Source organism: Macrotis lagotis, chromosome 1 (genome assembly GCF_037893015.1).
Source record: "Macrotis lagotis isolate mMagLag1 chromosome 1, bilby.v1.9.chrom.fasta, whole genome shotgun sequence".
In the NCBI taxonomy this organism is placed as follows: Eukaryota; Metazoa; Chordata; class Mammalia; order Peramelemorphia; family Peramelidae; genus Macrotis; species Macrotis lagotis.
The window spans coordinates 545,210,463-545,224,519 of NC_133658.1; the positions used below are offsets into that span (position 1 = coordinate 545,210,463).

Genomic DNA, 14,057 nt, shown 5'->3' on the forward strand with positions numbered 1-14,057 from the left:
GATTTTAGATGACTTGGAATTTAAATGGGGGGGTAGAGGAGTAGGAAGGAGGAACTTTACTTTTTGGGGAAGGCTAGCAATATCTAGTATTTATATAGAATTTTAATATGTGCAAAGCACTTACATTTGTCATCTCATTTAGTTGTCACAATAACTCTGTGAAGTTGATGTTTTTATGATCCTCATTTTATAGATGAAGAAAGTGAGACAAACTAAAGTTAGATGACTTGCCTAGGGTCACACAACTAGTATGTATCCTAATTAGTCTTACAGCTGGTAAGGTAGGATTTGAATTCATGTCTTCCTTACTTCTAGTCTAGTCTAATTCAATTCACTGAAACACTTAGCTATCTAAGAGCCAGAGATACCATTTCTAAGGACTGCAAATAAGGATAGAATTCCACTTCACTGCAAGATCATGGGGCTCCCAAGGTTTACTTGCACCCTTGTGTGGTTCCCACTTTGCTTCCAGATAATGTCATGATGCTCTCCTCCCAAAGTGACAGTCAACCTTGTAGTAGTTAATTATTTCTACCCACTGACCCACCACAAAGTATTGTTCCTTGTTTTCCTATAATGCTTGTCACAATGCTATGACAACTAGTTGGTTTTATGCAAACAGACCCTGGCTCTGAAAAGACAGTATGTCTGAAAGTCAAACATGGATGGCAGCCATTGGCACGCAAAGAAGTCAGAAACCACAGATTGTTTTCTCGTTGGATGAACAGCTTAAAGCAACGTAAAGTTAATTGAAGAATTCCTTGAAAGTGAAGTCAGACTAAAAGAAAAGCTCTAAGTCTATAATTTACTAAATGTGAAAGATCTGTAAGCAGGAGTGAGGCTGAAAGAGTTTGGAGAGGAAAAAAGAACATTTTTTGTAAACAGATCTGGCTTGTATTACAGCCTGGGTTGTTTTAATTATTTGCTCTAATAATGTAGATTTGCAGGAGAATCTCTAATTAGGTAAGGTTTGATTTATTGAGTTGGCCCCATATAAACTATGATGTCATGGTGCACTGCAGAAAATTACAGGTCTGGTCTCGCCATTGAAAACTATTTTTTTTAAAACTTGGAATACTTCAACTCTGCATGTCTTAGTTAGTTTCATGGGCCCAAGGCATTTTTATGTTCCCTTATTCTATACCCTTTCCCCTAGTAAAATCTGTTTATCTTACCTGTGATCAAATAATTTATCAAACATGAAAGAACTGGGAAGAAGGAGGTGACCCCATTCCAAGTCTAAAAGACGACATGCTGCTGCTTAGGAAGAAAACAGAGAGAGAGACCTTCAGCTCTCTGGAGAAATGGTGTCACTCTCACCACCAGATGACTATTGGTAGATATAGCCAAATAAATGCAAGGCACTGATTATCCCTGAACATCAGGGCAATAAGAAGACTATCTTTGTCTCCCTCTCTATGTTTCTATCCTTCTCTATCTCCCTTCTCCTTATCTCTTTTCCTGCCTTTCCTTCCTGCTGTTCTCTTCCTTCTCCTACAATATACTTTATAGCTTTTCCACACTTCAAATTCACTAGTGTCTTTAGTTTTATCTAACTTTGAAGAGATCCTGGGCAAGTCATTTAACACTATTTCCTTCAGTTTTCTCATCTGGAAAGTGAGCTAGAGAAGGAAATGGCAAACCACTGCCGTATCTCTGCCAAGGAAACCCCAAATAGGGTCATGAAGATTTTGAGACAACTGAAATAGAACAGTACCATTTAAATTAAATCCTAGAGCTGGAAGTAATCTGAGAGGTCATCTTGTCCAACCCCTTCATTTTGGAAGTGAGGCCCAGAGAGGGAAAGTTACTTGTCCAGGGCCTCAAAACTATTCAGTAGCAGATCCAGATTTCGAAGATAGGTACTCACTTTCAATACACAATCTATTCACCATATCACAAGAACTACAGAGAGGTGTTAAATTGTGGTCTTTTATTTTGCCTTTCCTTGTTTCTGAATATTCTGGTTGAGCACATAAATGTGTTAAAGGGAGGTTTTGTAGGCTATTTCCTGATTTATTACCATGGAGTATCTGCCTTGATATTTACTTAGCCCCTAGTTTTGGTGTTACTAAGTTCTTTTATAAAACCCCCAATTAATTTTAAAAACTAGTCCAGTTTTATTACATGGAATCAATCTGAGGCAGAAGATTGATCTAGTCTATCTCTGTGTATATTAACTAAGTGATTCAGAATGTTAAGGATGATAGAAGATTGTTCCTGTCACAAAATAACTTTGTAGGACTGTTGTTATTTTTTTGTTTTGCTATTGTCATACTACTTTAACAAAGATTTGGATCAGTCTTCTGTCTGTTTATAAGGCTAGTTTGAAAGGGGTCCAAGCATTCTGAAATGAAGATTCTTGTGTCCTTCATTATTGGAGGCAAGCAAGGTTGACTTAGACCTGTTTCTTCCACCATACCTTTCAGCTTTTTTAAAAAGGTGCCCTGATAGTTTTTCAGGTCTCAAATTCAAAATGAGAATCCCTTTACTCCCTTGATGGCCACAGTGTTCAGTGTTAGGAATAGAAAGACAAATATATAGCTATAGAGAAAGACTTTAGAGTTTAAATCTCAGCAGAATACAATTAAACTTTCTTTAAAAAATCTCTTCTGATGGTAGGGAGCTGGAGACTGAGGGAATGACTAGCAGTTAGGGAATGGCTGAACAAATGGTGGTATGTAATTAAGATGAAATGCTATTCTATTGTGGGAAATGATGAACAGGATGCTCTCAGTAAAAAACTTATACAACCAGATACAATGGGAATTGTACCTCATACAAAGTGACAGCAATATTGCAGGATGATCAACTGTGAATGACTTACATTTTCTCAGCAATGCTGTGACCCAAGAGAATTCTGAAGGACTTCTTGATAAAGCATACTGTCCTTCCCAAAGACAAAGCTTGATGGTGACTAAATAGAGACTGAAGCATATTTTTTTCACTTTATTTTGCTTGAGGTTTTTCTTTATAAGAGGTGGGAGTTATGTTTACTTTTACAACATGACTATTGTAGTAATGTTTTCCATGGCTACACAGTTTCAACCTATACCAAATAACTTGCTTTTCTCAATGAAGGGAATGGAGTGGGAGGAAGGAAGAGAATTTGGAACTCAAAGTTTTAGAAGTAAATGTTGAAACTTTCTTTTGCATGTAGGTGGGGGGGTGGATTTTTAAGCAATAAAAAAAGAATAACTTTTTTTTAGAAGGCTGAATATTGCAGCCTTCTTTCTCCAGCTATGGTTCTATAAGATTTGACCAGTGGGTAGTAAGAGAAAGAGTAAAGAGGAAGAAATAGGAAGGACCTGTTTATGTATTTTTTTCTTTAAAAGAACATTAAGAATTATATAATGCCTATAAATACATTACCATCTGAACAGGTTTTTAATCCTCTTAAAGAAATTGTACTGGGCAAAATTTTGTTTATTTTTCCTTACTCATGAATAAACTCAGAGCCAAGAAGACTTGCCCAGAATCACATGGTGGCTCACATGCAGCATTAGAATGGTTTCATCACCTGGCTGCCTGACCCATTGTTCCTTGTTGTCTCTGCATCCACTCACACATCTTTGAGTAAAAAAAATCACAAACAGCAACCGACCTGAGTTTGTAATCAGGAAAGATTTGCCTCTCCTGTTGCATTATCCCCAGTTATGAATGGGTAGGAGAGAAGGGAAAGTTTGATTTTGTTTGTTAGACTCCATTTTCTGATCTGGCGTCCATTTTGACTTGAGAGACAGTTTTAATTTACTATGAAAATTTACTGGCTGGATTATTGAACCCCACCACACTCCTCTGTGCCCAAGATTCAAGGCAAAACTAAACTTGTTATTTGGAAGAACTTCAAATTAATTTGAAAATATCTCAAAATAAAGCATGACTTTATTGATTATGAAGAATATTTATTAAAGTTGAACACCATTTTTCTGTAGTTTTAGAAATGATCTGTTTTTGGAGAAGTAGTAGTGGGCAGCTAAATAGCATAGTGAATAGAGTGGATAGAGTCTGGAATCAGGAAGACTCAATCTTCCTGATTTCAAATCTGACTACAAACACATTTTAACTGTGTGACTCTAGGCAAGTCACTTAACTTCGCCTCAGTTTCCTCAACTATAAAATGAACTGGAGAAGGAAATGTCAACCCAGTCTAGTATCTTTGCCAAGAATAGATCAAACAGGGTCACCAAGAATTGGGCATGACTGAAAAATAACTGGGTTGGAAAGAGCCCTAAATTTGAAGTTTAAAAATAACCAAACTACAGTCCTATTCCTAGTTTTCACAAACTGTACAACTCTGAAAAACACTCTTAATTTATCAAAATCTAATTTATCTTCACAAATTATAACAATATTATTTGTACTATCTCCTCACAAAATTGTTAATATGGAAAGTCATTAGTAAACATTAAAGCTCTAAAAGCATGCCATTATTTTAAATTTTTTTGGTTGAGATCAAATCAATGCTAGTTTCAAATAGAAAAGAAAGTGTCAGTTTACTAACAAATTCTCTATAAAATGGGGAAAACTTTTGATTTACATGGATAAGTACAATGAATTTTACCACAGTTATTTTAAATCACAGAATAAACTTTTTAAGATACTAAATGCAGTTACCAGAATAGCAGTTTCTACCAAGAACCACATTGACATTTTGAATGTCTTAGGGCAAGAGTTTCAACCTTTTTTTTTCTCCTCATAAAAATTCTCTTAGATTTGCTACCATAGTGCCTTCATTTAGTTTTGAAATTACTTGTTTAGACTGGCAAAAGTGATGAGGGCCAGGGGGGAGTGAAATTTTTTCATATAATTGTCTTTTACTTTTAATTCTAAAGATATAAATTGGCATGTTATATAATTATAGTACTTTAGAATTGGAAGAAATTTTAGTGCCTACCTAATTTAATTCCTCCTTTTACATGTGGGGGAAAAAATGGAGACTTGAAAAAAATAAAAGATTTGTTCAAGGTTATATGTTTAGTGATAAACCAAGACCTAGAGTGAAAGTCACTTAATTTTGAGTTCATAACTTTTTTCTTCATTCTTATGTATTATATTTTATGTATTTGAAAACATCATTCTCTAAATGGCTCCATAAGCTCCTAAAACTGCCAAAGGGATTCACATCTAAGTGTAAGGACCGTGTATGTAGAAGGAAGGGGGGGATGTTTAACCTAGAGAAAAGAAGACTTGGGAAGGAAGGAGGGAGCTTAGATGATAGCTGTGTTCAAATGTTTGAAGATCTATCATGTTGAAGAAGAATTAGGGCAGAACTAGGAAGGAGGAGAGAAAGTTGTAAGCAGTCAAATTAGACTCAAAGTTAAGGAAAACATTTAGAGCTGTCCAAATCTGAACAACTGGACTACCTTGAGAAGTATTAGTTTTTTTCCTTTCGTGTGGGTGTTTAGGCAAAGATTAATTAATGATTTGTCAAATATGTTATAGTGGGGATTCTTTTGGGGTATTTTTGGACTAGGTAATTACTGAGATCCTCTCACAAGGCAATTTTTTTGGAGAGATGAACATTATAAAACAAAACTTAAGGCATGAAATGTTGTGGTTGTGCTAACAAAGAATAAATGATTCAGACTCATGTGAAAAGAACTACAGGCCTAAAATAAATTTGGTCACTAGGCTACAGCTAAAAATGACAGTTCTCTACCTTTTCTGACAAATATATGAGAACAAAAGTTCTCATATTCCCCTATGTAATTGACCTGGTGTCTTCTCTTTTGGAGATACACACACACACACACACACACACACACACACAAACACACACACACACACGGGGGGGGGGACCCAGAATTTTTGAGTTTGAAGTGACTTTATACCTTTTCTAGTTTGATCCCATTATCTGACAGAATCCCAGGTTTAGGTGAGATCTCAGAGATAACAAATGACTTGTCCAAAATTGCAAAGCTAACTAATGGAAATTTGCCAGAATCTAGTTCCCTTCTCAATCTTACCCACTTTCCACTATATCAAATCTATGTCTTATTTTGGCCATTTAAGTAAAAGATCAGATTTTTACTTGAAGTTATATTCTTTCTAATGCTGGAATTGAATGAAGGGGAGCTAATAGTCAAGGAGGTCTAATAGAAAGAATAACAATGTTTTTTTTTTCTTTCCATTAACCTCTCCTTTAAGTGCTTTGGAACATTTATAAAATAAAAATTCCAGTATCCTGTCATTCTTTGTTTTAAACAAATAAACAAAAAAAGTATTGTTATCAGTACCATGAGTCCATCTCTTTTACTAACAAAATTTTGTTTGGTATGTAGACCTGATGACATGTTTTCAGTCACATAGATACTACATTCTTTGGAACAAAATTGATGTTCTTGTGGTTTCCCTGTCATCACCCTCAATAAGTAGCTGCATTTCATAAACTTTTGCAAACAAATAAGGAATTTAAAGAACTACAGGCTTATGATCAAAAGGATAAAATTCCAAGTCATTTTCCTTCTATGAATGCTCATTCTCATTGTAATATTTCATTTGTCATCCTCACAGTAGCCTATCAACTATATTTGCATGGTCTATTGACATCTAGCTTAGAAATAGAAGGATACCTGGGGTGGGGGAGGGGTTAGACTAAAGGGGAGGAGGAAGGTAAAAAGCAAATAATTTGACTTTAGAATTCCTGGACCAACACAAAATAATCACTCCTTTCTTCTTAACTAACTCCTGTTCTCTGTCTCACTAGAAATTTTAAGGCTTTAATTTTTGTGAAACTTTTATGAAGTAGATGATAGCTAAAACATTATTTCTTTATTATCAAAAAGGTAAAAAGCAGAATTTTCCCCATTTAAAAAAAAGATTCTCACTACTAAAAATCCTGTAATAAAAGAATTCATATTGCATCAGAATCATTAAATGAAAACACAAATTCAAGAAAGACCTTTCTAAACCTTTAATTGTGGTACTTACAATTTCTATTCCTTATATAAATAAACTCTTATCCCCATGATGGTTTCTTAGATAAAAGTAACATTTTTATATGCCTCCCCAATAAGACAAATTAGGACATAAAAAAAAAGGTTGGGAAAAGCTCTCAGTAACTGATTTATTTTTATTGCATAATAGTCTTCAGCCATTTATAGCTTTGGAAATCAGATCATCTCTTCACAAGGAATGGACAATAAAATCCTTATTCATACCATAATTGGAGAAGATCAAATGTGCTGTGTCTTCTATGTGGGGAATGTTCCTTGCTTTAGCAGACTGATGAATCAGTCCCACCTTTTAACAGCCACCATGTCTGTGTGTGTGTGTGTGTGTGTGTGTGTGTGTGTGTGTGTGTGTGTGTGTGTCTTTTTCTACATCAGTCTGTTTCTAAGCAGGCTATAGTATCCTTGAACTATTCACTATCTGAACTTGCCCCCCAAAGAATTCTTCCTCTCTGCCCACCCCTCAAGCAACAGCCAATGAGAACCCATGGATGTGGCAGCAGCAGCTGTGAAGGGTTTCCAACTTCTCATTCCCACGTCCCCCTTTGTATGTTATGGCTCATGGAGTTCACTGTTGTATTACTGAAGGGCAGGACTAATGTTCATGACATTGTAAAGCCTTCACAGTAAACATTTTCTTCAGTACCCCATCTCCTTAACTTAGTCCCTGTATTTAATTGGCCCATAAAACCCATTCATTGCCTCTACGCTTCTTGACTATTAACTCTTATCCAATAACTGGGAAAGCCAATATTAAGGAGGCTTCTTTTTTTTAAATGGCTGTTCCAAAGATGGGTAAACATGAGTGATCTCATTTAGCAGAATCTGTTTTTATTGGTTTCAAAAAGTACCACCTTTTTTTCCCTAACAGATCATATTTTAATGAAACTGACTGGGGATTGGAGGATATTATGGGGCATTACTTCCCTACCCTCTGTAATTCACTTATTTTAAAATCTTAAAGGCAAAACATCCAATATGCCAATCTTATAGGAAATAGTTTTATTTTTCCTTAATATTCAGAACAAAAGCTAGCTGTTTTATGAGTATGCAGCCCTAAATTGTGTTCATAGATAGCCTTTTCACATATGAATCATGATATTTAATTCAGATTTCTTTGAAACCACAGTCAGACATGCAGTATAGATACATGCTTCTGGGACCTTGCTCCTATTCACTCTATCACATTTTGTTTTATTTAAATTAATAATCCATTATCACACTAAAGAAAAGCAAGTACATTTCCACAATCAACTAGTGAAATTTACATGTTTAGACGATGGAAGTTATTCAGATAAATATTTTCTGAGTGCTAATGTGCAGGTCTGCTTTGTGTCCATTTTTTTTTTGGTAGACTCTCCTGCCCCCTCCCATCAAACCCCATAGTATCCAATGTCTGACTCTTGAAATGCAGAGCTATGTCCAGGAAACACACAGGCAAATACAGTGCTCTGCTGTTTGGCCAAACATAGGTTCAGAGGCACAATCAGAAGGTTGTTTGGCTCTTGGTTGTTTACATGTGTGCTGCATCATGTTAACATATTGCAGGGAACCCAAACCAAAATGGAAATGATTCTTAAGCTTTTCCACATTACCTTGAGAACACTTTTTGAATGATTTTTAGTCAAAGGTAGAAGTTACCAATCTGTGTGCATAACTCAGAAAGACTTTCTGAAAGTTAACTGAATCTTGGAGAACACCAATATTCTAGCACCAAAATCCTTTCTGAAATAATGGTTATTAGTCACTTTAGCAGATTTCCTTATCAGTAAAAACTCAAGGAGATGCATATTTTTTAGCTTTTGACAGAAAATGTCTACTATTTAAGTATAGCAGTGAGCTCAAGATTTATGGGAGATAAGCCCCCATAATCCAAAATGGACTTTTTTTTTTAGAAGAATGTTGATAAAGAACTTTTAGCATGTAGTTTGCTTAAGGGAGGGAGGGGGTTGAAGAATTCCTTGAGGATCCAAACATTTCCAGTAAGTAGCCGACCTTGGTCAATTTACATTCCCAAGTCATTATGCAGTATATAAATATAAATATAACTTTTTTCTTTTTTTAATGTTCTCTCTCTCTCTCTCTCTTTATCTCTCTCTCTCTCTCTTTATCTCTGTCTCTCCCCCCCCTTCTCAAAACTTTTAGTTCTGTGATTTTCCACTTGAACCCTAATCTCAAGTAATGAGTGTTATGCACTTAAAGAAACAAAAAAGATTTAATCCCTAAAACTAAAGTTTTCTTAGAATAATTAATGCTAGGGCAAAATGTATTTCTCTTGCTCTGCTGCTTTAAAGAATCAGTTTGGGGCACCTGATTAGATAGAACATTCAAGTATATTTCATTTCAAATTCTTTTTATTCCTATCAAATTGTGGCAATGATGATTTGTGAAGTTAACTATTAGAATTTTCAGAACTTGTAAGCAAAGGGTCTAATTCTATGTTCAGTAATGAATGGAGAAACAAATTTGTGGCATTTTATTTCTTCCTGTTTTGGTTGATATTATATAGAACTAAGCATTTAGTTGATATTATATAGAAATAACATATAGTGATGAAAAAGGGTAAAAACAACACTTATACAAACATATTCATAGAAGCCCTGTTTGTGGTGGCAAAGAATTGGAAATCAAGTAAATGTCCTTCAATTAGGGAATGGCTTAGCAAACTGTGGTATATGGATGTCATGGAACACTATTGTTCTATTAGAAAGCAGAAGGGATGGTAATTCAGGGAAGCCTGGAGGGATTTGCATGAACTGATGCTGAGTGAGATGAGCAGAACCAGAAAAACACTGTACACCCTAACAGCAACATGGGGGTGATCTTCAACCTTGATGGACTTGCTCATTCCATCAGTGCAACAATCAGGGACAGTTTTGGGCTGTCTGCAATGGAGAATGCCACCTGTATCCAGATAAAGAGCCTTGGAGTTTGAACAAAATTCAAGGACTATTCCTTTTAATTTAGGGGGAAAAAACTGCTATCTTATTGTCTGATCTTGCTATCTCTTATACTTTTTGTTTCTTCCTTAAGGATATGATTTCTCTCTCATCACACTCAGATCAATGTACAATATGAAAACAAAGACTGACAGATTGCTTTCTGTGTGGGGGGGGAATGTAAAACTCAAATAAAATCTTTAATTAAAAAAAAAGAAATAACAGATAGCCTTCTGGATCATTTACCCCTACATGTGAGACTCTTTCTATTCTAATAGTTAATAATAGTTGATAAACATCTATTAAACACTTTCATTGATTGATTGATTGGCACTGTGCTTTTAAACTCTGTGGAGATACAAATTTAAAACCTGCCTTCAAGGAAGTTATAATCTCCTGCCAGAAGACTATATTTAAAAGAAAATTGAAGAGGGAGAACAGATGATAAATCAAGTGTGTCCAATCCATGCTAGATGATACCCAAAGACTGGGCATGATATTCCCCAAATCAAAACCAATCGGCTGGAAAATTCTGAGCCCACTATAATGGCAAGTTTGGGAAGGGGTTTATCGTTCCACCCACCATTCAGAGGGGAGAGATAACCAAGGGTGCTGAGGAGGCACTGAATGTCAGTGCTGAATCAATCACCATAATTATGAGATTTCAGATGATTGGAGTTGGGGAAACAGTTGATAGGAAATGAAGCTGATGGCAAGGCGATATCTAGTAATGACATAACTCATTATTCTATGGATCTAACTTCAGTTCAAAAGACTATCTCATCCTTTTAGAAGATGAAAGAAGCAGTGAGAATTGGGAATTGCTGTTCTGAACCTGAATCTCACTAATAAGGATAAAAGAGAGGAAGTGACAATTCCATCACCATTTCATTGTGATCAGAGAACATTGCAGAATCTGAGCAAAAATAACTGAGCAAACTGAGCCAAAAACAGTTCAATTTTTGCAGACCAGATTTCCAATGGTGCACAGAAAGGATAGGTAAGGTTCCATGGATTAAAATTTTGTAAAGTCAGCTCAGAAAGGAGGGAAAGACCTCCAGGATAAAATTCTAAAGACAGAAAAGTCAACAGTTCTGAGAAGGAAGCAAAGAGGGAGTTGTCTAAAGAGATTAATGTGGCTAGGAATTCATTGACCTGCTTAGATTTTTTGAAAGTTACATACTGAGATTATAAAGTAAGAGCCAGTAATAAGTTTAATACAAAAGCAAGGCATAGTTCTGTAGAACTATGTGTCAGCATCACTAAAGTTCAAAATGAACTGAAGCTGAGGGAAAAGCAAGCAATAAAGAGTTGGTGCATTTTATTTTTAAAGCTGTCTTGGGGGGAATAGAAAAACCAAAGACAAGACCAACGTAGAATGTATAACGTTATGATAAGAGAACTATTCAAATCTTATTTTGCTCCCATTTTCCCTGCCAATAAAAATGATATTTGGGCTGCATATGATAGGGAGAAAATGACTAATACAGAGTTTAAAGCCAAGATAAGAGGATATTAGGATAATACAACTAGGTACTATTTAGTGTACTAATATCCACAGGTTCCATTTTAATTCCTGAAATTATTCACTTTTCAGAGTTATAATTGTATGCAAAATATTGTCATTAATTTCAGCCCAATCAAATATAGTAATGGGAATTTTTAGAAGTTTTTTAACCTGTTTATTAATGTAATCTAACAGTTAAGGGTAAGAAAAATGAATTTGATTCAAGTTTATTACAAAGTAATGCAATAGCAACAGAAAGAAAAATTTTAATGCTTAAGAAATAACAGTTACTAAATATCATACCTAATGATAAGCCTACACTAACAGTATGACAGAATTGTCTCCATTTCATTTAAAATTCCTTAGCCACAGATTGAACTTTTTTCTCTTTAATTCTATATCCATATGTTGAAGGTTACAAATTACATTTTCCACATCATCAAAAATCTGAATGCTAACATTCTCACATATGGAATCAAATGTTGTTGGAATATCTGGGGCATTATCTAAAATCAGTAATGCTTTTAGATGTGCTGCTGTGGCCCTTGAAATATTTTCTAAAACAGGCTCTTGTTTTTGTTTAGTTTTTTTCAGTCAAGTGTGACTCTTTATGATCCCATTTGGGGTTTTCTTGTCAAAGATATTGGAATGGTTTGCCATTTCTTCCTGAAGTACATTTTACAGATGAGGAAACTGAGGCAAACAAGGGTCACCCAGCTAGAAAGTGCCTGAGACCAGATTTAAATTCAGGAAGATTAGTCTTCCTGACTCTAGGCCTAGGACTCTGTCCACTGTACTATCTATTTGCTTCCTCTTCTCAACAAGTAGGTTAAAAATAGCTTGAAAATAGCTAGCTATCTAATTTGACCACAAAAAACGTGGAAGTGATTAAAAATGGGGATAGCATAGATAGATGAAAGTCTTCTGGGGGGTAAAAACAATGTCTGGAGGTGAGTATGATTCATGGACTACAGATTCAATATAAGCTGGCATCCACAAAATGAGGCACAACCGTCTTGGACTTCATTGAGAGGTGTGTTGTTGTCCTGAAATTCAGACCTGATCAAGCCTCATCTAAAGTATTGTGCTCTGTTCTGTATTCTACATTACAAACAAGGTAATGAGGAACTGAAAAGCCTCCATAGAAGGGGAAGCAGGCTAAAACAGGTCTTCAGGTCATCCTACTAAAAGACCATTTAAAGGAACTTGGGGATATGTAGCCTAGTGAAAAGAAGACATGCCAAGTGCTACTAAGTTTGAAGAGCCATCCTTGGAAAGGGAGAATAAATATGTTGTTTTGGTCCTAGCATTTAGGAATAAAGTGAGAAGAAACGAATTTAGGCTTGATATAAAGAAAAACTTCCTAACAATCCTACTAATGTTTAGCACCAGAAAACTTTAACGATAAGATTTGAGTCATTTTAAGTAGATTTTTCTCTATTGTCTGTATTTTATACTAAAAATAGAAGAAAATGAAAACAGTGAATTTGAAAAGATCACAAACTAATCAGTCAAATGTTTCTTGTTAATTCTAAATACAAAAATAATGTTGAGATAAGAATTTAGAGCTGAAATAAACTAATAGATCATCAGGTTTATCTCATTATTTCTAGATCAAAAACATTTTTGTAGCATTTTTCTACAAAATGGATAAATAAAATTGATACAATCACTACTCATTGGTTGAGTTGATTAGTTGATTATGAAAGATTGCATTTTTATTTATAAATTCTTTTAAAATACTTGTGTTTGTATATATGAATGTGTATATTTGCATGCATGTAGGTAGGTAGACAGAAATAGATAGATAGATAGATAGATAGATAGATAGATAGATAGATAGATAGATGATAGACAGACAGGCAGGCAGACAAACACCTAGAATCAAGTTTGCAATTTTATTTTCTTGTTTCTAAGGCAGCAAAGTTTCGTGTATATTTTCAGTGCCAAAAGTTAATGAGTGTATCATATACTTTAAATAACTTTTATATTGCTTTGTTTATAACAATTTTATAATGGAGTGCTTCAATAAAAATAGTTGATATCTGCATATTGTTTTAAGATTTACAAAACACTTTGCATACCTTTACATCCACCCATATACAACCTCATGAGTGAGGGACTAGTGATGTTAGTGTCTTCATTTTACAGAAAATGAAACTGTTTCTACAACTAGTATCAGGTAGGTCTGTCTTTCTGATGATTCCAAGTCCACTAACCTTTCTACTGCTCTCTAAGATGCATTATGTTCCATTTTTCAAAGGGAACAAAATGAACATCCCAGTTATAGAATAAAGACGACTCAACCCCTCTCTTTTTGTAAAACTACTTTGCATTAATAGCTCCTATGACAGAGCAGCTCTCCAGGCTTTTACAAGCTATCCTTTCCCCAGTTTCTGGATTCATAAGAGAATTCTCTCTTTTCAAACTACCCGTCAGACTCCTCTGAGAACAGTTCAGCCAATCAGGCTTGGTTCCTGCTCCATGGATGTACTGGGCACAAGTAGATTTTGCAATTGTGCTTCTTGACACAGTCTGAGGATAATTAAATTTTCCTTTAGCCTTCTTTTAAGTGCAACTATCTTTTGTTAGTAAAGGATGATGTCTTTATAAAGCCCCAGATTGCTAAATTTGGCATCTGTGTTCCCTGGGGTCTTA

At 35.1% G+C, this 14,057-nt stretch overlaps 2 protein-coding genes across 4 annotated transcripts in view; one reads left to right on the plus strand and one right to left on the minus strand.

The window, feature by feature from the left end:
- CMSS1 (cms1 ribosomal small subunit homolog) overlaps positions 1–14,057 on the plus strand; it is a 431,391-nt gene that overhangs the window by 262,463 nt on the left and 154,871 nt on the right. The window lies entirely within an intron of this gene.
- FILIP1L (filamin A interacting protein 1 like) overlaps positions 1–14,057 on the minus strand; it is a 356,414-nt gene that overhangs the window by 254,002 nt on the left and 88,355 nt on the right. The window lies entirely within an intron of this gene.